Source organism: Pristiophorus japonicus, chromosome 1 (assembly GCF_044704955.1).
Source record: "Pristiophorus japonicus isolate sPriJap1 chromosome 1, sPriJap1.hap1, whole genome shotgun sequence".
In the NCBI taxonomy this organism is placed as follows: domain Eukaryota; kingdom Metazoa; phylum Chordata; class Chondrichthyes; family Pristiophoridae; genus Pristiophorus; species Pristiophorus japonicus.
The window spans coordinates 519,711,212-519,733,004 of NC_091977.1; the positions used below are offsets into that span (position 1 = coordinate 519,711,212).

At 45.2% G+C, this 21,793-nt stretch overlaps 1 protein-coding gene across 1 annotated transcript in view; it reads right to left on the reverse strand.

Annotated features, from left to right (window-relative positions):
• The window catches only part of LOC139260488 (piezo-type mechanosensitive ion channel component 2-like), an 851,737-nt gene that overhangs the window by 464,046 nt on the left and 365,898 nt on the right, over nt 1–21,793 (reverse strand). The gene's annotated exons all lie outside the window — the stretch shown is intronic.

A 21,793-nucleotide genomic window follows, 5' to 3' on the forward strand; every position in this document is an offset into this window, starting at 1 on the left:
ATCCCCCTTCACAGCCGCTCACTCAGGCTGAATCTAAAGGTGTCTCTGCGTTCTGTTAGACCTTGTGTTAAGCTTGAAACACTGCAAACTATCCATCACCATGACTCCTATTTCTACCTCTGTGATACTCCTATCTCATCCCTGCTAAAACCCTTATCCGTACTTTAGTCACCCCCAGGCAAGACTTCTCCAACTCTCTTCAATGGTCTTTCTAGCTCCAGCTTGTACAAATTCCAATTTGTGATATCCTATCCCATAATTCATTCTGCTCATTGTCATACATGTTCTCAGTGAATTCACCACCACATTGGTTTCAAAATTCTTGTCCTAATTTACAATCTTCTTCTGCCCTTCCTTCACCTCATCTCTTCAACCTCCTCCTGCTATATGTCCCAGATCGCACCCACAACTTTTCCAATTCCAACTATTGTGTGCTCCCCTCCTGTGTCCACTGCACCATCAGCTGTTGTGTGCTCCTTCATCCGAGAATTCTCTTCCAAAACCTCTCTGCCTTACTTCATCTTTCCCCAGATTTAAAAGCCTCCATGAGGCTTATATTTCAACCACATCTTCATGTCCTCTTACTCTCTCCTAATTCTTGCACAGTGTCTGATGACCCATAAGTAGCACTTTCATTACATTGTGGAAGTTGTTATTACTGTTGTGGGGAGTCTATAAGGATAGCATGTGTGGGAAATAGAAAAATGCCAATAATGTATTATGGGTCATTCATGTATGGGTTTACATTTTGACACATAAGAACATAAGAAATAAGAGTAGAATAGGCCATAACACCCCTCGAGCCTGCTCCACCATTCAATAAGATCATGGCTGACCTTCTATCTCAACTTGCCTTTCCTGCCCTATCCCCATATCCCTTGATTCCCTTAGTGTCCAAAAATATAGCGATCTCACTCTTGAATATACACAACAACTGAGCCTCCACTGCTCTCTGGGGTAGAGAATTCCAAAGATTCACCATCCTCTGAGAAATTTCTCCTTATCTCAGACTTAAATGGCCGACCCCTTATCCTGAGACTATGACCATTCCAGACTCTTCAGCCAGGTGAAACAGCCTCTGAGCATCTACCCTGTCAAGCCCTCTAATAATTTTATAAGTTTCAATGAGATCACATCTCATTCTTCTAAACTCCAGAGAATATAGGCCCATTCTTATTATTCTTATATGCCTTACTTCATCTTTCCCCAGATTTAAAAGCCTTCATGAGGCCTACAATTCAACCACTTCTTCATGTCCTCTTACTCTCTCCTAATTCTTGCGCAGTGTCTGATGACCCATAAGAAGTACTTTCATTACATTGTGGAAGTTGTTATTATTGTTGTGGGGAGTCTATAAGGATAGCATGTGTGGGAAATACAAAAATGCAAATAATGTATTATGGGTCAGTTTTGGTTTCCATATTTAAGAAAGGATATACTTGCTTTGGAGGCAGTTCAGAGAAGGTTCACTAGGTGGATTTCGGACATGAAGGGGTTGACTTATGAGGAAGGGTTGAGTAGGTTGAGCCTCTACTCATTGGAATTCAGAAGAATGAGAGGTTATCTTATCGAAACGTATAAGATTATGAGGGGGCTTGACAAGGTGGATGCAGAGAGGATGTTTCCACTGATGGGTGAGACTAGAACTAGAGGGCATGATCGTAGAATAAAGGGCCACCCATTTAAAACGGAGATGAGGAGAAATTTCTTCTCTCAGAGGGTTGTAAATCTCTGGAATTTGCTGCCTCAGAGAGCTGTGGAAGCTGGGACATTGAATAAATTTAAGACAGAAATAGACAGTTTCTTAAACGATAAGGGGATAAGGGGTTATGAGGAGTGGGCAGGGAAGTGGAGCTGAGCCCATGATCAGATCAGCCATGATCTTATTGAATGGTGGAGCAGGCTCGAGGGGCCTTGTGGCCTACTTCTGTTCCTATTTCTTATGTTCTTATGTTCTTAATCTACTTAATCTCTCCTCATAGGACAACCCTCTCATCCCAGAAATCAATCTAGTGATTGATTGTACCCCCTCTAACAGATTAACATACAACTGACATCCCCTCTAAGGCAAGTATATCCTTCCTTAGGTAAGGAGACCAGAAATGTATACAGTACTCCAGGTGTGGTCTCTCCAAAGCCCTATACGATTGCAGCAATACTTCCTTACTCTTGTACTCCAACCCCCTTGCAATAAAGGCTAACATACCATTTGCCTTCCTAATTGCTTGCTGTACCTGTATGTTAACATTCTGTGATTCATGTACAAGGACCTCCAAATCCCTCTGCATACCAAAATCTATTAGTCTCGCACCTTTTAAAAAATATTCTGCTTTTCTATTCTTCTTACTAAAGTGGATAACTTTTTATTTTCCCACATTATACCCCATCTGCTATCTTCTTGCCCACTCACTTAATCTGTCTATATACCTTTGCAGCATATTTGCATCCTGCTCACAGCTTATTTTCCCACCTAGCTTTGAATCATCAGCGAACTTGGATACATTACACTCGGGATGCTTACCTAAGTCATTGCTAGGGATTGGAAATAGCTGAGGCCCAAGCATTGACCCTGTTTATTCCTACTCTCTGTTTTCTGTCTGTTAACCAATCCTCAATCCCACGAGCTCTACATTGTTGGGGTTGAGCAGAAGGTGTTTCACACCACACCTAGCCATGCTATACCTGATTTGGGAGTGTTTGATGCATGGGCCCAAGTTTGCCCAGGAGTTGCTCCGTTTTTTTTTGAGCAACTAGATTTTTTTTGGAGTATCTTAAAAATCGCAATTCTGCCCATTTAATTTGCTCTAGTGTAAGTGAGTTAGTTAGTTTTTTTTTTAGTTTTGTCATTTAATTTGGCCATTTAAGCAAGTTTAGACAGCTAAAAGTTACTCCAAACTAACTTAGGCCAGCGTATGTGGGCATTTGTGTCCGCACAGAAAAACCTTGCAGTGAACTAAGAAATCAGCGCAGGTAGCCAGAGATAAGGGGCGGGGGGGGCAGGGGGAAGGGAAGTGAGAGGACTTTGCAAAGCACTAAACACCTTCACAACAACTAATACAGATCTTGTACTGTAACTTTTGCATAATTTAGACATTCCAATATATCAAGCTTCATAAAATATGCACTTTGTAATATCATTTATATTAGAAGTTGAATTTTGATGGTGCTGACTGCCTTTCTTACTGCTCTTATCAGCAGACAGTCGAGGGGAAACTTTTCGAATTCGAACAGCTTGTTATTTTTCTAAATCATTTAAAGAAACTCTCCTCCTTCCCCCACCCCCTTGCCTCGATCTAAACTCTTCCCCCCGCCCCCCATCAAAAGTCTCCCCGCACCAACCTGTTTCTTGTAGCCCTCAGAGTGATTTGAGTCTTGAGCTCTCCAAGATCATCAGGTGTGAATTTAGGAAGTTAGGTTTAGGGGGCTATTTTACTGAGGAAGGCTTCACAGCCAATTTTTTACTTGTCTAACATTCCCAAATGTGAACACTTTTCCAGCAGGGGCAGAGGTCGGGACTCAGGAGCTGGAGAAGCGTTTGGGGCTGGAGGAGCATTGGGGGAGGGGTGACTGGGACTTGGGACTCGGGGGCCGGAGAAGCATGGGGGGGGGCCGAGGGACAGGGTTGGGACTCAGGAGCCAGGGGAGCATCGGGACTGAATGGGGGAGGCCGGGAAGGCGATTGTCGGCCAGAGTGGAGGGTCAGAGTTCTCGGGGAGGGGAGCAACAGAGATCTCCTAGGTGGAATCGGAGGTCTCGGAGTTGGAGGTCAGAGGGAGATTGGATGCCTCAGGATGTCCGATCGTGGAGCGTGGTTGAGGCAGGGAAAGCAGCGGCTGGCCTGTGCGGCAGGCCACTCAACCTGGGATAAGGGCGACGAGCATCGGGTCATCCCTTCGGCCAGGGATAGGGGCGGCGAGCATCGGGATGCGCTGGGAGGGTGAGGAGCTACTGCGCATACGCGCAAACTCCACTGAGCATGCGCACAGCTGCCGGCACTGTTTTCGGCACAGGGTTGTAACTCCGCCTCCCACTGTGATTGCCACGCCACGCTAAGCCCTAGGACGGTCCATGGAGCGGGGAGAATAAGGAGCTACATTTGCGGCGCCGTTTTAGGAGCAGAAAGTCGGCGCACCTCGGGTAAGTGTGCCGGAAAAAGGGGTTGTGGAAATTTGCGCCCTTAGACTGGTGTCCAAAGTAGAAAAATGAGAAATTTCTAACATTAAGTTTTGTCAGTTTCATGAGCACAGAAAAATGCTTGCTCCCAAAAAAGTTATTAATTTTACCAGGCAGATAATACACATTAAAACAAACACTTAATGCTTGCAGCCATCAATATGAGTAGCAGATGTCTGTACTTGAGAGTTTTCATTGTCAACCGTCGGTTAATCTGCTTGCGGTGTGCAATTTATTTCAAATTAAAATTGTGAATATAATGCTTTGCTGCCTCATAGCTATTATAACACCACATCCCCACATTTATTTTATTTCAAAGAAATTGAATTGATCCACCAAAGTATTTGGCCAGAACAATATGTAATCTTTGCTATTTTTAAAACCTAAGAGTACAAAGAAAAAATATTTGTCCATCACATCTTGCTGGACTGATGCTATTATTTCAATATAGCGTGTGATTAAATAAAGTGCAAGGATCTGCCTGTCATATTTGACCATCACATTTTATGGCATCAGTTACCAAAGCAAACAAGTGTGTCAAGGTGTATGAATAGACCTCTGAAAATGTAATTTGAAACAGGATTATACTGACATTGATGAGTCCAGATATGGAGCAGTGTTCATCTTTTGCTCTTCAAAAGACAAAGAAGTACAGGCTCCACCTATGGATCATATTGATGGCTGCAAGCATCGTGTTTGTTTCAATATGTATTATCTACCTGGTAAAATTAGTAACTTTTTTGGGAGCAAGCATTTTTTTGTGCTCATGTAACTGACAAGAGTTAGTGTTATAAAATCTAGCTTCCAGCATGGTGCCAGGCCTGCTGGGCGAGCAGGGCAAGATTAAAGGCCTGATGGGCCTGGGACAAACTGACCCAAATGGGCCTATAGTTATGTTTGTTCATGTTCATTACATTACGTATATGATTCTGATTCTGAGTATGAAAACATAGGCCAGTATATTCAACAATGAAAGCATATATTCTGTACAAAGTAGGTTTATATTCTGGTTCTGGTTACATTGCAATACTAGATTCCTGTACATATATGCAAATTTCTCTCAAATTTGAATTCTATTCAACCTTTATATTATTTTTCCTACATTTAGTTGGTGGGCCTATGTTCTTTGGTGGGTCTGGGGCTGCAGCCCCATCCGTACCCCCATGGTTAATCCGCCCCCGTGGGAGAGCATCTCAGGAATTTGGGCATGTGCCTTCCCCCTCCACAATTTTCTACCCAATAGACGCAAAATCAGGGAGAAACATGCCAGAATTCCCAATTTGCTCTCCAGTGGGCAAGAGTATCATTTCATAATAATTACCATACTAATCTGAATTTTTCTTTAGAATTTTTACTCTTTATAATAGTCTGTTCGCAGCACTCTTGCAGTCATTCTTATTGCACTCAATTGTATGTTTGCCCGCCCTTCTTTCCTCATATTTCAAATTTCCTACAGTTAAACTTTACTTCCAGTCCGCCTTTCATGCTCTCTTTTAATTACTATGCTGACTACAATGTGTTCCCCATTGATTTTTAACATTTCAGACTGATAAATACATAGTTCAAAGTGATAACGTCTCAAGTCCTAAATCCTTTTAGTTTTAGACTGCATTTATACTGATGCTACTGGTCTCATACCTTTGCCTGTGGAATATGATGCGCAGTGCTCAGACTGGAGTTATACTGCTGACTCCACATCGTTGCTGGTGATGCTGCGATCAGCTAGCATAGGATGCACATGTGTGTTTATACACATCCCCTCCCTCGGCAGGTAATTTTAAAACATTTTAAAAAAATCAAGTGAGCAGCTTCACATTGGATAGTAGTTATACTTCACCTGGTGTAAACATCCCCATATTACCTTAGGGGTTCAGTTCACTTGGGAGTTAGATTAGAACCTGAGTTACTTTATATTGATGCAAAGACGGAGATATAACTGCAGTCAATAGTAAGACAGTGTGAAAATGAGATGCAGTGTCCGGATTCCACATGAGAAAACAATCGGGCAAAGTAAGCTTCAAAAATTAAAACAAAGGAGTACACAGTTTTGCAATTGGTAATGTGATGACATCATGCTGTATGCCACCACAAATAATTTTTTTCTGAAAAAAAATCTCACAACACACTTTTCCCTTTCCCCCAAAAAGCATAATACATATCAAGATGTTGTAGGTGCAGTGGTGTAAAGTTATCCAAGCAAACACTACAGTGGGCACTCAGTAGTTCTTTTCAGAATAGGCTGTGCTGGTAATGTGATGGTAACTTAAACTAAAAGTAGAATGATAACAGCCCCTAAGTGATTTGCTCTGAAGCTCTCAGAAGCCACTTTCCATCATGTTCTCCAAACAATCTCTCAAGGTCTGAAATCCAGTGGTCATAATATTCACTTTGGATGCATTGTTTGGTCAGGAAGACTTTCTGTCAGAGCAGGAGGCTGGTGCCAGCGTATACTCCAGCAAATATTGTATTATGTCGAATCCTTCTCAGATATTGACACTGGGGATGGCGGCCTGAGAATTTGCCTTTACCCCCGCCATCTGTCCTCACACCATGTGAGTGTGAGTCTCATTGAATATCCTTCCTTTTAGAGCTGGACCCTACAGATCTGAGTCTGTGTGCTCAGAAACCAGGGGCTGACTCCTCCAGAACCTATTTCCCACTGTCAGACCACACTTTTACTTCTGACTCACTTTGCACCATAAAATTAATAAATGAAGGAGTGCTACACACACAGAGACTGTGTTATGTATAAATAAAGAGTCTGACTGGATACTGTGAGCTCAAAGTAAAGTGTGACCTTAGTCTTTTATTTCAGGTCTCCAGAGTGCCTCTCCAGCCTGTGAGGCCTCCATAAGTACAGGTGCTCCCAAGGGATTGTGGGATCCCTTGTGGGATGAACCCTCTGGTGGCTACATAAGGTATACACAGGTTTACATATATAATAACACTCCCCCCCCAAAGTCAATAGTGTAACTATTTACAAGGCGAGTCGATCTGGGGCCTTTCTTTCCCTGGTTGATTGTCTCGGTGCAAATGCTGATTTTGGTGAATCGTTTGTTGAGCCCTTGCTGGGCTGCTATGCAGCTGGCCTTGCTGGGCTGCCTGGTGTGGTGTGGTGAGTCCTGCTGGGCTGCTGCGGGTGATAGGCTCTGCTCCGTGGCAAAGGGTGGTGCCGGTTGCCACTGGTGTGTATGTTGGGGGGTCAAAGAAGGTCGGATCCAAGGTGGGTTGCTCAGGATAGTCCGTGAATCTGAGTTTGATTTGGTCCAAGTGTTTCCGGTGAATGAGTCCATTTGAAAGTTTGACCCGAAACACTCTGCTCCCCTCTTTGGCCACAATAGTTCTGGGAAGCCACTTGGGACCTTGTCCATAGTTCAACACAAATACAGGATAATTGATTTCAATTTTGCATGACACATTTGCGCTATCATGATATGTACTTTGTTGAAGCCGCCTGCTCTCTACCTGTTTATGTAGATCAGGGTGGACTAACGAGAGCCTTGTCTTAAGTGCCCTTTTCATGAGCAGTTCAACGGGTGGAATCCCAGTGAGCGAGTGGGGTCTCGTGCAGTAGCTAAGCAAGACTTGGGATAGGCGAGTCTGCAGTGAGCCTTCAGTTACCCCCTTCAAGCTCTGCTTGATGGTTTGCACTGCTCTCTCTGCCTGACCATTGGATGCTGGTTTGAACGGGGCAGATGTAACATGTTTGATCCCATTACAGGTCATGAACACTTTGAACTCGGCACTGGTAAAACATGGCCCATTGTCGCTCACAAGGACATCAGGCAGTCCGTGCGAGGCAAACATGGCCCGCAGGCTTTCAGTGGTGGCAGCGGACGTGCTTGCCGACATTATCTCACATTCAATCCATTTGGAGTATGCATCTACAACCACAAGGAACATTTTACCCAAAAACGGGCCTGCATAGTCGACATGGACCCTGGACCACAGTTTGGAGGGCCAAGACCATAAACTTAGTGGCGCCTCCCTGGGTACATTGCTTAACTGCGAGCATGTATTACATTTGTGCACGCAGGACTCTAAGTCTGCATTGATACTGGGCTACCACACGTGGGATCTGGCTATCGCTTTCATCATTACAATGTCTGGGTGAGTACTGTGGAGATCACTGATGAAAGTGTCCCTGCCCTTCTTGGGGACCACTACCCAATTACCCCACAGAAGGCAGTCTGCCTGTATAGACATTTTATCTTTGCGCCGCCGGTGCGGCTTTATCTCTTCCTACATTTCCACTGGGACACTGGACCAGCTCCCGTGAAGCGCACAATTTTTTACTAGGAACAGTAAAGGGTCCTGGCTCGTCCGGGCTGTGACGGGTGATTGCTCACTCTCGAATGCTTCCATTACCATGACTAAATCTGCGGGCTGTGCCATTTCCACTCCGCGGTGGGCAATGGCAGCCTACTGAGAGCATCGGCACAGTTTTCTGTGCCTGGCCTGTGGCGGATGGCGTAGTTGTATGCGGACAACGTGAGCGCCCATCTCTGGATGCGGGCCGATGCATTCGTATATCCCTTACTTTCGGAAAAAAGAGATATCAGTGGTTTATGGTAAGTTTCCAATTCAAATTTGAGTCCAAACAGATATTGATGCATTTTCTTTACTCCATAAACACACGCTAACGCTTCTTTTTCTATCATGCTGTAGGCTCTCTCAGCCTTAGACAGACTTCTGGATGCATAAGCAACCGATTGCAATTTCCTAGATTCATTAGCTTGTTGCAATACACACCCGACGCCGCATCACATGCCAGTACCAAACGCTTACATGGATCATACAACACAAGCAATTTGTTTGAGCATAACAATTTTCTAGCTTTTACAAAGATATTTTCTTCGATTTTGCTCCATACCCATTTGTCTCCTTTATGCAGTAAGGCGTGCAGTGGTTCTAACAGTGTGCTGAGACCTGGTAAGACGTTCCCAAGTAGTTCAGGAGTCCTAGAAACGACCGCAGCTCCGTCACATTCTGTGGCCTTGGTGTGTTCTCGATTACCTCGGTCTTCGAATCGATTGGCCTGATGCCATCCGCCGCGATTCTTCTCCCCAGGAACTCCACTTCAGGCGCCAGGAAAATGCACTTTGAGCGTTTTAACCTGAGCCCTACGCGATTGAGTCAACTAAGAACTTCCTCCAGGTTCTGCAGATGTTCGACTATATCACGACCTGTAACCAAGATGTCGTCCTGGAAGACCACGGTGCACGGGACCGACTTCAGTAAGCTTTCCACGTTTCTCTGGAATACCGCCGCGGCTGATCAAATCCCAAACGGGCATTTGTTGTAAATGAGGAGACCTTTGTGCATTTTGATGCAGGTGAGACCCTTTGATGATTCCTCCAGCTCCTGCATCATGTAGGCCGAGGTCAAGTCCAGCTTCGTGAACGTCTTTCCTCCTGCCAGCGTCGCGAAAAGGTCGTCAGCCTTTGGTAGTGGGTATTGATCCTGCAGGGAGATACGATTGATAGTTACTTTGTAATCACCACAGATTCTGACGGTGCCATCTTCCTTGAGGACTGGAACAATCGGACTGGCCCACTCATTGAATTCGATCGGCGAAATGATGTCCTCTTGTTGCAGCTGGTCCAGCTCGAACTCCACCCTCTCTCTCCTCATGTACGGTACTGCTCTCGCCTTGTGATGGATGGGCCCCCAGAATTAGGTGGATCTGCACTTTTACTCCTTGGAACTTCCAGATGCCTCGTTCGAACAGCGAGAGGAATTTGTTTACGACCTGGACACACGAAGTGTCATCAGCGAACGAGAACACTCGGACGTTGTCCCAGTTCCAGAGTATCTTTCTCAGCCAGTTCCTGCCGAGCAGCGTGGGGCCATCGCCTGGTACCACCCAGAGTGGTAGCTTGTGCACCGCTCCATTGTAGGAGACCTTTACAGTAGCACTGCCGATTACGGGAATCAGTTCCTTTGTGTAAGTTCTCAGTTTTGTGCGCATGGGAGTCAGGACTGGCCTTCAGGCCTTGCTGCACCACAATTTATTGAAAGTCTTTTTGCTGATAATGGACTGGCTTGTGCATGTGTCCAGCTCCATTGACACAGGGAGTCCATTTAATTCAACCTTCAGCATTATCGGGGGATACTTTGTGGTAAATGTGTTCACTCCATATACCTCTGCCTCCTTGGTCTGAGGCCCTGGTTCGTCGTGATCTGCCGTGTATCTGTCCTTCTCTGCAACATGGTGGTTCGCAGAATTAGCAGGGTTAGCAGCTCGCCTGCACATACGTTGGAGGCGTCCCATTGTCCCACAGCCCTTGTAAACATAGCCTTTGAAGCGGCATGAATGGAAACGATGATCACCCCTGCAGCGCCAACAAGATGTTAATGGTCTTGCATTCATCACCCTTGATGGTGGACTCTGAGACATCTGCAGATGTGCAGCTGCAGGCATGTGGGGCCTGGTCTGTACGTTGCGATTTAAAAACAACATTACTTTGTTCACAGTACTTGTAGCAGCACTCGTGTGCTGAGAGATTTGCTTAGTATTGTCACTGGTGGCAATGAACACCGGCTATCGCTATGGCTTTACTCAAGGTTGGGGTTTCTATCGTCAAAAGTTTGCGAAGTATCGCTTCATGGCCAGTGCCAAGTATAAAGAAGTCTCTGAACATGTGCTCCAAATGTCCTTCAAATTCGCAATGTCCTGCAAGGCGTCTCAGTTTGGCGACATAGCTCGCCACTTCCTGCCCTTCAGACCTTTTGTAGGTGTCGAACCGGTACCTCGCCATCAGAACGCTTTCCTTCGGGTTCAGATGCTGCGGACCAGTATGCACAAATCATCGTACGATTTCTCTGTGAGTTTCGCTGGAGCAAGCAGATTTTTCATGAAGCCATACGTTGGTGCCCCGCAGACGGTGAAGAGAATCACCCTTCATTTGGCAGCGTTCACTTCTCCTTCCAGCTCGTTGGCCACGAAGTATTGGTCGAGTCGCTCCAAGAAGATTTTCCAATCATCTCCCTCCGAAAATTTCTCCAGGATGCCCACTGGTCTCTGCATCGTTGGGTTTGTCATCTGTATCTCGTTGCCAGTTGTTATGTATGAATAAAGAGCCTGACTGGATACTGTGAGCTCAAAGTAAAGTGTGACTTTAGCCTTTTATTTCAGGTCTTCAGATTGCCTCTCCAGCCTGTGACGCCTCCTTAAGTACAGGTGCTCCCAAGGGATTGTGGGATCCCTTAGGAATCCAGGGGATGAGCCCTCTGGTGGCTACACAAGGTATATACAGGTTTTCATATATAACAGACTGCAAGAAAGGATCAGGGGAGGGGGGTGCGGGGGTGGAGAGATATTTTACCATTGTTACTGTGCTGAAGTTGTTTCAAAAACTTTTTTCAACACCGCCGTTCTGGGGTTCAAGGAAAGGGCAGACCATGTCACCGCTACAAATACTTACCGCATTCTTACCAAGTCAAACCGCCCCCACCCCCATCCTCACCTTGACACCAAACAGACCATCCTTCCTGTCATATCTCCAATCTCCAATCGGAACTCCTTCACGGTAAGCGAACCAAAGGAAACGTCACAAGGACACCCTCAAAGCCTCCCTGATAAAGTGCAACATCCCCACCGACACCTGGGAGTCCCTGGCCAAAGACCGCCCTAAGTGAACGAAGTGCATCCGGGAGGGCGCTGAGCACCTCGAGTCTCATCGGTGAGAGCATGCAGAAATCAAGCGCAGGCGGCAAACCGGTCCCACACCCCTTCCCTCAACGACTAGCTGTCCCACCTGTGACAGGGACTGCGATTCTTGTATTGGATTGTTCAGCCACCTAAGTCTTCCTCGATTCCGAGGGACTGTCTATGATGATGATGAGAAGAACAGGCATGTCTGGCTCTGTGAAGCTTGTCATCCTTATCGCCCAGATTGCCTTGACCCTCTAAATAGCAACAGATTTTATATCCTCCTGCTGTGCCAGGTCTCTGCCTACCCTTCAAGTATTTCCTGGCCCCCCGCCCCTAACCTTCTGACCTGAAGCCAAGAGTGTAACCAATTAAGCCAAGGGGTCAATTGTTTCATTTTAAAATCCTACAGATTGTTGGAAAAAGGAACGATTAAGACATTTAAAGAATTCCTTGATTGCCCCTTTTGTTTTCAACACACCGAGATTGGAAAAAGAAGGACTAGCATAGATAATAAAATGATGGCATATTTTGTACCAATATCTGCATTTTCTGAAGAAGAACTCGTTTGCTTTATGTTGACCTGTACTTTCTATTAAATTAAAACGCAGGCAGTTTTAACTAAAACAATTAATGACAGTCATTTATACGAACTATGACTTTAGTTTAATTTCATAGAAATCTGAGATTATCTTTTTAGCAAAACCACATCCCCGAAGGTACCTCTTGAAGGATTGAGTTGAACATGAATATTTTCTTATTCTAACTGGCATCACATGAATGCCGGTAACAGAGCCATTTACAGAAAGCGGTCTATTGAAAGACATCTGTCCGTGATGTTTCTTGCTGGTTATTTAATCTAAATTTGTGCAGTTACCATCAGCCAGTAAATGAATGATGTTCCAAGCTTCTGAGCATATTAATATTTCAACAGTACTAAAGAGAACTCAAGCAGAGAAAAAAAGGACTGGTAATGGTTCAACCACATCATTGATAATATCAATATACTTACTGTACACATTTATTTATACTGCATTTATATATAAAATATATTATATATATTTATTATATATACATTACATATTATATATGTATTACAGTTTTCAGTTACATACTTTTATATATAGAAAATATGAAACTGTAATCCGTAACACAAAATAGATACCCAAATTTCAATTAAGACATAGTTAGGAATGATTTTCATTTATCTTTGTGGACATTTGTGGTCACTTAACATGCTCATTGAGACTTTGGAGAATCCATACAGTAATTAACTGAAAGGATTAAAAACCGTTTTCAACCACACTATAAAATTTCTACTCTTCATTTAAATGAATCCAAGATGAAGGAGTATTTGAGCTTTCTCAGATGTAACACACTCAAATGTTGATCTCATCAACTCGTAAAGGAAACAGTTCAGTCAACAGAATTTCTTAACAAAATGGCTCTGTTGCTTAGGGCAGAAACATAAATATGGTTACAGCGAAATGATTTACTGAGCTAGGTGAAGGCTATTCCATAAGCCTCTTGGATGCAGGTATTGGGACATATTTCTATTTAAAGGCACTATATAAATGCCAGTTGTGTGTTAAAATGTGCAAAATAGATCTTTTTGTTCAAATTACCAAATGCCATGAATTCAAGTTGGGCAGATGTCTGCTTCTGAAAAATGCAATTCCTGCACTGTTGGAGATGCCGTCCTTCGGATGAGACGTTAAACCGAGGCCCCGTCTGCTCTCTCAGCTGGATGTAAAAGATCCCACGGCATTCTTTTGAAGAGCAGGAGAGTTATCCCCCAGTGTGCTGGCCAATATTTATCCCTCAATCTACGTAACAAAACCAGATTATCTGGTCATTATCACATTGCTGTTTGTGGGAGCTTGCTGTGTGCAAATTGGCTGCCACGTTTCCTGCATTACAACAGTGACTACACTTCTGTTAAGTATGCAATAAAGGTTCAAACTGAGTACTGTTTAACGAAGCAAGGTACAACCTTGGCTCTGTTTTATTTAGGCCCAAAGTGCCTGACTCTCAAAATGGCTGGCCTTTTATACCAGAGCAGCACCATGTGCGTGCTGCTCAGTGGCCTCCAACAATGACGCCATCTGGTGGCTACAAACAGAATGTACATACATGACATTACCCCCCTCTGAGATCTTATCACAGTCTTTCACAGGTTGAGACGGTCCGGTGCTTTGCGCTCTCGGGTTGACCGACTCAGTTCGATTCCAGCCTTGGGTGAGTGTGCGGGGTCTGTTGTGGTTGATGGCTGGATGACTGACTTGTTGGGGGTGGCAGGGGCCATGTCAGGAATTGCAAGTCCATTTTTATTGAACAGGTCCGTAATGGAAATTCCGGGTTCACTGATGATCCTCGAGTCCTCTGAAGACTGCTGGTAGGTTGGTTGGTCGTCGACAGTTTCTTCGTCCGACTGTTCTGGCTCGACTGTGTTCCTCAGCTTTGACTGATCTATGTCTTTCCTGCAAGTTTGCCCATTCTTGAGCTTAATAGCGAATACTCTGTTGCCCTCCTTAGCCATGACCATAGCAGTGATCCATTTAGGACCCTGACCATAGTTCAACACATATACAGGATCATTAACAGAAATCTCGCGTGACACAGTTGCGCGCTCGTGGTACCCTTGTTGACTTTGTCTTCTGTATTCAACATGATTATTTAAATCTGGGTGTACCAGAGATAGCTTGGTCTTAAGACCTCTTTTCATCATGAGTTCGGTCAGGCGAGACCCCTAAGAGTGTGTGGGATCTTGTCCTGTAACTCAGCAGTAAGCAGGACAAGCGGATCTGCAGTGATCCTTGGGTTACTCTCCTCCTGCTTTGCTTGATAATTTGTACTGCACGTTCAGCTTGCCCATTGGATGCAGGCTTGAACAGTGCTGACCTTACATGTTTTATGCCATTAAGTTTCACAAACTCCTAAAACTCCTGACTGGTGAAGCACGATCCATTGTTGTTCACCACTATGTCAGGCAGACCATGTGTCATGAATATGACATTGAGATTCTCTATGGTTGCCGTGGACATGCTGGATGACATGATTTTGCATTTTATCCACTTCGAATAAGCGTCCACCACCACTAAAAACATCTTGCCCAAGAAGGGACCTGCAAAATCTACATGGATCCTGGACCAAGGTTTGGATGGCCACGACCACAGACTCAGTGGCGATTCCGCTGGTGCTTTGCTGAGCTGCATGCAAGTGTTGCACTGATGCACGCATGCTTCCAGCTCAGAATCAATTCCTGGCCACCATAAATGGGACCTGACGATGGCCTTCTTCATCACTATACCTGGATGTGTGTTGTGTAACTCACGCACAAACTTCTCTCTCCCTATCTTGGGCATTACAACGCGATTGCCCCACAATATGCAATCTGCTTGAATAGTCATTTCGCCCTTGCGATAAATGTACGGTTTGGTCTCCTCGCACATTTGCTTAGGTATGGCAGACCAATCCCCTTTGAGGATGCAATCCTTTACCACCGATAAAATCGGGTCCTGGCTGGTCCAGGTCTTAACTTGTTGAGCCATGACAGGGGTTCCTTCACTCTCAAAAGCATCCATGATTAACATTAAATCTGCCGGTTGTGGCAGTTCCACCTCTGGCTCAAAACATCAGCACAATTCTCTGTGCCAAGTCTGTGGCGAATGACATAATCATAGGCAGATAATGTCAGCACCCACCTTTGGATACGGGATGAAGCATTGGTATTGATACCTTTGCTCTCGGTTTGTGATCAGTCTCTAATTCTAACCTCAGACCGAACAGGTATTGATGCATCTTTTTAATACCGTACACACACACTAAAGCTTCTTTTTCTACCATGCTGTAGGTTCTTTCCGCTTTAGACAAACTTTTGGATGCTTAAGCAACAGGTTGAAGTTTCCCCGACTCATTGGATTGTTGGAGTACGCAACCAATTCCATATGACGATGCATCACAGGCCAAAACTAAATGTTTACATGGGTCATAATGTACCAGCAGCTTGTTCGAGCAAAGCAGATTGGTGGTTTTCTCGAAAGCTCTGCCTTACGATGCCCCCCACACCCAGTTGTCGCCTTTTCTCAATAGCAGAGGTTCTAATAAGGTGCTCAATTTAGGTAGGAAGTTACCAAAGTAGTTGAGTAGGCCCAGGAACGAATGCAGCTCCGTCACATTCTGTGGCTTGGGTGCATTCTTGATGGCCTTGGTTTTCACATCAGTAGGTCTGATGCCATCAGCGGCGATTTTCCTCCCGAGGAATTCGACCTCCGGTGCCATGAAGACGCACTTCGACCATTTCAGTCTGAGTCCCACTCTATCAAAACGCAGTAGAACCTCTTCCAGGTTGTTCAGATGTTCCTTGGAGTCACGGCCGGTGATCAGGATGTCATCTTGGAACATGACGGTCTGGGAACGGACTTCAGTAGACTTTCCTTATTCCTCTGGAATATTGCTGCAGCCGAGCGAATTCCGAAAGGGCACCTGTGGTAAATTAACAGTCCTTTGTGCGTGTTAATGCATGTAAATCTCTTCTACGTCTCGACCAACTCCTGTGTCATATAGGCCGACGTCAATCGGCTAGTGTCGCAAACAAGTCATCAGCCTTCGGTAACGGGTACTGATCTTGTTTTGAAACCCTGTTGAGTGTAGCATTGCAGTCTCCACAGCTTCTGACTGTGCCATCACTTTTCAGCACAGGAACAATGGGGCTGGCCCATTCATTAAATTCGACCAATGATAGGATCCCTTCATGCTGGAGTCTGTCCAGTTCAATTTCGACCTTCTCCCTCATCACATATGGCACTGCACGAGCTTTATGATGGACGGGTCTTACATCTGAGTCCACCTTGGTTCCTGTGACCGATACCCAGTTCGAACAGCGAGGGGAACATGCTCAATACTTGGGCACATGTATCTTCCTCCGATGACAACGCCCTTAAATCGTTCCAGTCGCATCTGATTTTCTCCAACCAGTTCCTGCCGAGCAGCGTTGGGCCATTGCCTGGAACAATCCACAGCGGTAACTCGTGAACTGCACCGTTATATGACACATTAATTTGTGCACTGCCAATCACCTTTATCAGTTCTTTGGTGTACGTGCGCAGCTTGGTGTTCAGGGCTCAGCCTGGGCCTCACAGTCTTAGTATTTCACAACTTATAAAATGCCCTCTCGTTCATGATCGATTGACTCGCCCCTGTGTCCAGTTCCATCGATACCGTTATCCCGTTAAACTTCACATTAATCAAAATTGGTTTACTCTTGGTTATGAAGGAGTACAGTCCATGCACTTCCTCCTCTGGCATCTTGGATTGCTAATCCGGATCTGCACTAGTCTGACTCTCATCCTCCACGTGGTGTGTCGCAGCTCGCTTGCTCATCTGCGGACACTTGCGCTGGAGATGCCCCACTCTCAGACAGCCTTTGCAACTATATTGCTTAAATCGGCACTGCTGGTGCCGGTGATTTCCCCCACAACGCCAACACGGAGAAGTCGGATACATTCCCGCTGGCGGACTTTGGGCAGCCACAGGTTTCGCGAACGCTTCCGTATAAGCCCTGCCATGTGCCGCTCTGCCAATCGCTGAATCAATTGCGTTTACAGTACTTGCCGAGGTTCGATTCTTCACCGCTATTTGCTTTAGACCCCTGTCCGTCGTTATAAATGATTGAGCGATCTGGATGGCCCTTTTTAAATCCAACTCCTCCACTGCCAGAAGTTTGCGCAGGGTCACCTCGTGGTTGATATCGATAACAAAGAAGTCCCGCAGTATGTCTGCCAACACCGTCCCGAACTTGCATGGTCCCGCTAGATGTCTCCGGTCAGCAACAAATTCCGCCGCGCTCTGGCCCTCCGATCGAACATGTGTATAAAACCTATATCCCAAAATGATGAAGCCATCATCTGGTTTGAGGTGCTCCCGTACCAATGTACACAACTCCTCGTATGTTTTCTCTGTTGGATCACTAGGTATGAGTAGATTCTTTATCAGACCGTAGATCTTTGAACAGCACACAGTGAGGAACACGGCCGGCGCAATCTGCATTGTTGACCCCCTTCATTTTGTTGGCCACGAAGTACTGGTTCAAATGGCTCACAAAGTCTGCCCAATCTTCTCCCTCCAAAAATCGCTCTAAAAATCCAATCGTACTCATTTTGCAAACAAAGGTTCTTGTATTCTCGTCGCCAACTGTTATGTATGCAATAAAGGTTCAAACTGAGTACTGTTTAACTAAGCAAGGTACACCCTGGGCTTGGCTTTATTTAGGTCCAAAGTGCCTGACTCTCAAAATGGCAGGCCTTTTGTACCAGAGCAGCACCATGTGCATGCTGCTCAGTGGTCTCCAACAATGATGCCATCTTGTGGCTACAAACAGAGTATACATACAAGACGACTTCATTGGCTGTGAAGCATTTTAGGACGTCCCGTGGTCGTGAAAGGCGCTATATAAATGGAAGTCTTTCTTTCTTTTCGCAAACAAATAAAAATGTAGCAGTGGGATCAAAGCTTAGCAATAGTACAACAAAGGCCCAAACAGCCATCCTCTGATAGTCTTGGAAGGTGTGCAATAATGGTGGAGATGGCTGACTGACGCAGGATAAGTGCACAGTGATGACTGCCGTGCACCTGGCATTCTCATGATCCTTTTGGGATGACCAGAGACCAGCTGGACATTAATGGAATGAAAGCCCTTCCTGTTGACAATACCTGCTGTCTGATCTTCCAGAGAGCTCCCCAGATCCTAGATTGAAAGTCCAGGGCTCTACTGCCCTATGTGCCACCCCCTCCATTCCCCAGCCGCATGATTTTCACAACAGATCCTCCCTCCCCAGTCGACCCAGACATATCGTGTGCGAGCAGGCTTCAACCCTGATGTTTTTTGCACCCCCCTCCCCCCACCACGTGGCAGCTGCCGTTTTCCGTCAGAAACATAGAAACATAGAAACATAGAAAATAGGTGCAGGAGTAGGCCATTCGGCCCTTCGAGCCTGCACCTCCATTCAATGAATTCATGGCTGAACATACAACTTCAGTACCCCATTCCTGCTTTCTCGCCATACCCCTTGATCCCCCTAGTAGTAAGGACTTCATCTAACTCCTTTTTGAATATATTTAGTGAATTGGCCTCAACAACTTTCTGTGGTAGAGAATTCCACAGGTTCACCACTCTCTGGGTGAAGAAGTTTCTCCTCATCTCGGTCCTAAATGGCTTACCCCTTATCCTTAGACTGTGACCCCTGATTCTGGACCTCCCCAACATTGGGAACATTCTTCCTGCATCTAACCTGTCTAAACCCATCAGAATTTTAAACGTTTCTATGAGATCCCCTCTCATTCTTCTGAACTCCAGTGAATACAAGCCCAGTTGATCCAGTCTTTCTTGATATGTCAGTCCCGCCATCCCGGGAATCAGTCTGGTGAACCTTCGCTGCACTCCCTCAATAGCAAAAATGTCCTTCCTCAGGTTAGGAGACCAAAACTGTACACAATACTCCAAGTGTGGCCTCACCAAGGCCCTGAACAACTGTAGTAACACCTCCCTGCCCCTGTACTCAAATCCCCTCGCTATGAAGGCCAACATGCCATTTGCTTTCTTAACCACCTGCTGTACCTGCATGCCAACCTTCAATGACTGATGTACCATGACACCCAGGTCTCGTTGCACCTCCCCTTTTCCTAATCTGTCACCATTCAGATAATAGTCTGTCTCTCTGTTTTTACCACCAAAGTGGATAACCTCACATTTATCCACATTATACTTCATCTGCCATGCATTTGCCCACTCACCTAACCTATCCAAGTCACTCTGCAGCCTCATAGCATCCTCCTCGCAGCTCACACTGCCATCCAACTTAGTGTCATCCGCAAATTTGGAGATACTACATTTAATCCCCTCGTCTGAATCATTAATGTACAATGTAAACAGCTGGGACCACAGCACAGAACCTTGCGGTACCCCACTAGTCACTGCCTGCCATTCTGAAAAGTACCCATTTACTCCTACTCTTTGCTTCCTGTCTGACAACCAGTTCTCAATCCACGTCAGCACACTACCCCCAATCCCATGTGCTTTAACTTTGCACATTAATCTCTTGTGTGGGACCTTGTCGAAAGCCTTCTGAAAGTCCAAATATACCACATCAACTGGTTCTCCCTTGTCCACTCTACTGGAAACATCCTCAAAAAATTCCAGAAGATTTGTCAAGCATGATTTCCCTTTCACAAATCCATGCTGACTTGGACCTATCATGTCACCTCTTTCCAAATGCGCTGCAATGACATCCTTAATATTTGATTCCATCATTTTACCCACTACCGATGTCAGGCTGACTGGTCTATAATTCCCTGTTTTCTCTCTCCCTCCTTTTTTAAAAAGTGGGGTTACATTGGCTACCCTCCACTCCATAGGAACTGATCCAGAGTCTATGGAATGTTGGAAAATGACTGTCAATGCATCCACTATTTCCAAGGCCACCTCCTTAAGTACTCTGGGATGCAGTCCATCAGGCCCTGGGGATTTATCGGCCTTCAATCTCATCAATTTCCCCAACACAATTTCCCGACTAATAAGCATTTCCCTCAGTTCCTCCTTCTTACTAGACCCTCTGACCCCTTTTATATCCGGAAGGTTGTTTGTGTCCTCCTTAGTGAATACTGAACCAAAGTACTTGTTCAATTGGTCCGCCATTTCTTTGTTCCCCGTTATGACTTCCCCTGATTCTGACCGCAGGGGACCTACGTTTGCCCTTACTAACCTTTTTCTCTTTATATATCTATAGAAACTTTTGCAGTCCGTCTTAATGTTCCCTGCAAGCTTCCTCTCGTACTCTATTTTCCCTGCCCTAATCAAACCATTTGTCCTTCTCTGCTGAGTTCACCGCTATTTCTGGCCAATTTGTATGCCACTTCCTTGGCTTTAATACTATCCTTGATTTCCCTTGATAGCCACGGTTGAGCCACCTTCCCTTTTTTATTTTTACGCCAGACAGGGATGTACAATTGTTGTAGTTCATCCATGCGGTCTCTAAATGTCTGCCATTGCCCATCCACAGTCAACCCCTTAAGTATCATTCGTCAATCTATCCTAGCCAATTCACGCCTCATACCTTCAAAGTTACCCTTCTTTAAGTTCTGGACCATAGTCTCTGAATTAACTGTTTCATTCTCCATCCTAATGTAGAATTCCAACATATTATGGTCACTCTTCCCCAAGGGGCCTCGCACAACGAGATTGCTAATTAATCCTCTCTCATTACACAACACCCAGTCTAAGATGGCCTCCCCCCTAGTTGGTTCCTCGACATATTGGTTTAGAAAACCATCCCTTATGCACTCCAGGAAATCCTCCTCCACCGTATTGCCTCCTGTTTGGTTAGCCCAATCTATATGCATATTAAAGTCACCCATGATAAATGCTGCACCTTTATTGCATGCACCCCTAATTTCCTGTTTGATGCCCTCCCCAACATCACTACTACTGTTTGGAAGTCTGTACACAACTCCCAATAGCGTTTTCTGCCCTTTGGTATTCCGTAGCTCCACCCATACTGATTCCACATCATCCAAGCTAATGTCTTTCCTTACAATTGCATTAATCTCCTCTTTAACCAGCACTGCTACCCCACCTCCTTTTCCTTTTATTCTATCCTTCCTGAATGTTGAATACCCATGGATGTTGAGTTCCCAGCCCTGATCATCCTGGAGCCAAGTCTCTGTAATCCCAATCACATCATATCTGTTAACATCTATTTGCACAGTTAATTCATCCACCTTATTACGGATACTCTTTGCATTAAGACACAAAGCCTCCAGGCTTGTTTTTTTAACACCCTTTGTCCTTTTAGAATTATGATGTAGTGTGGCCCTTTTTGTTTCTTGCCTTTGTTTACTCGGCCTTCCACTATTACTTTTTACTTTTCTACCATCTGTTTCTGACTCCATATTACTTCGCCCTGTCTCGCT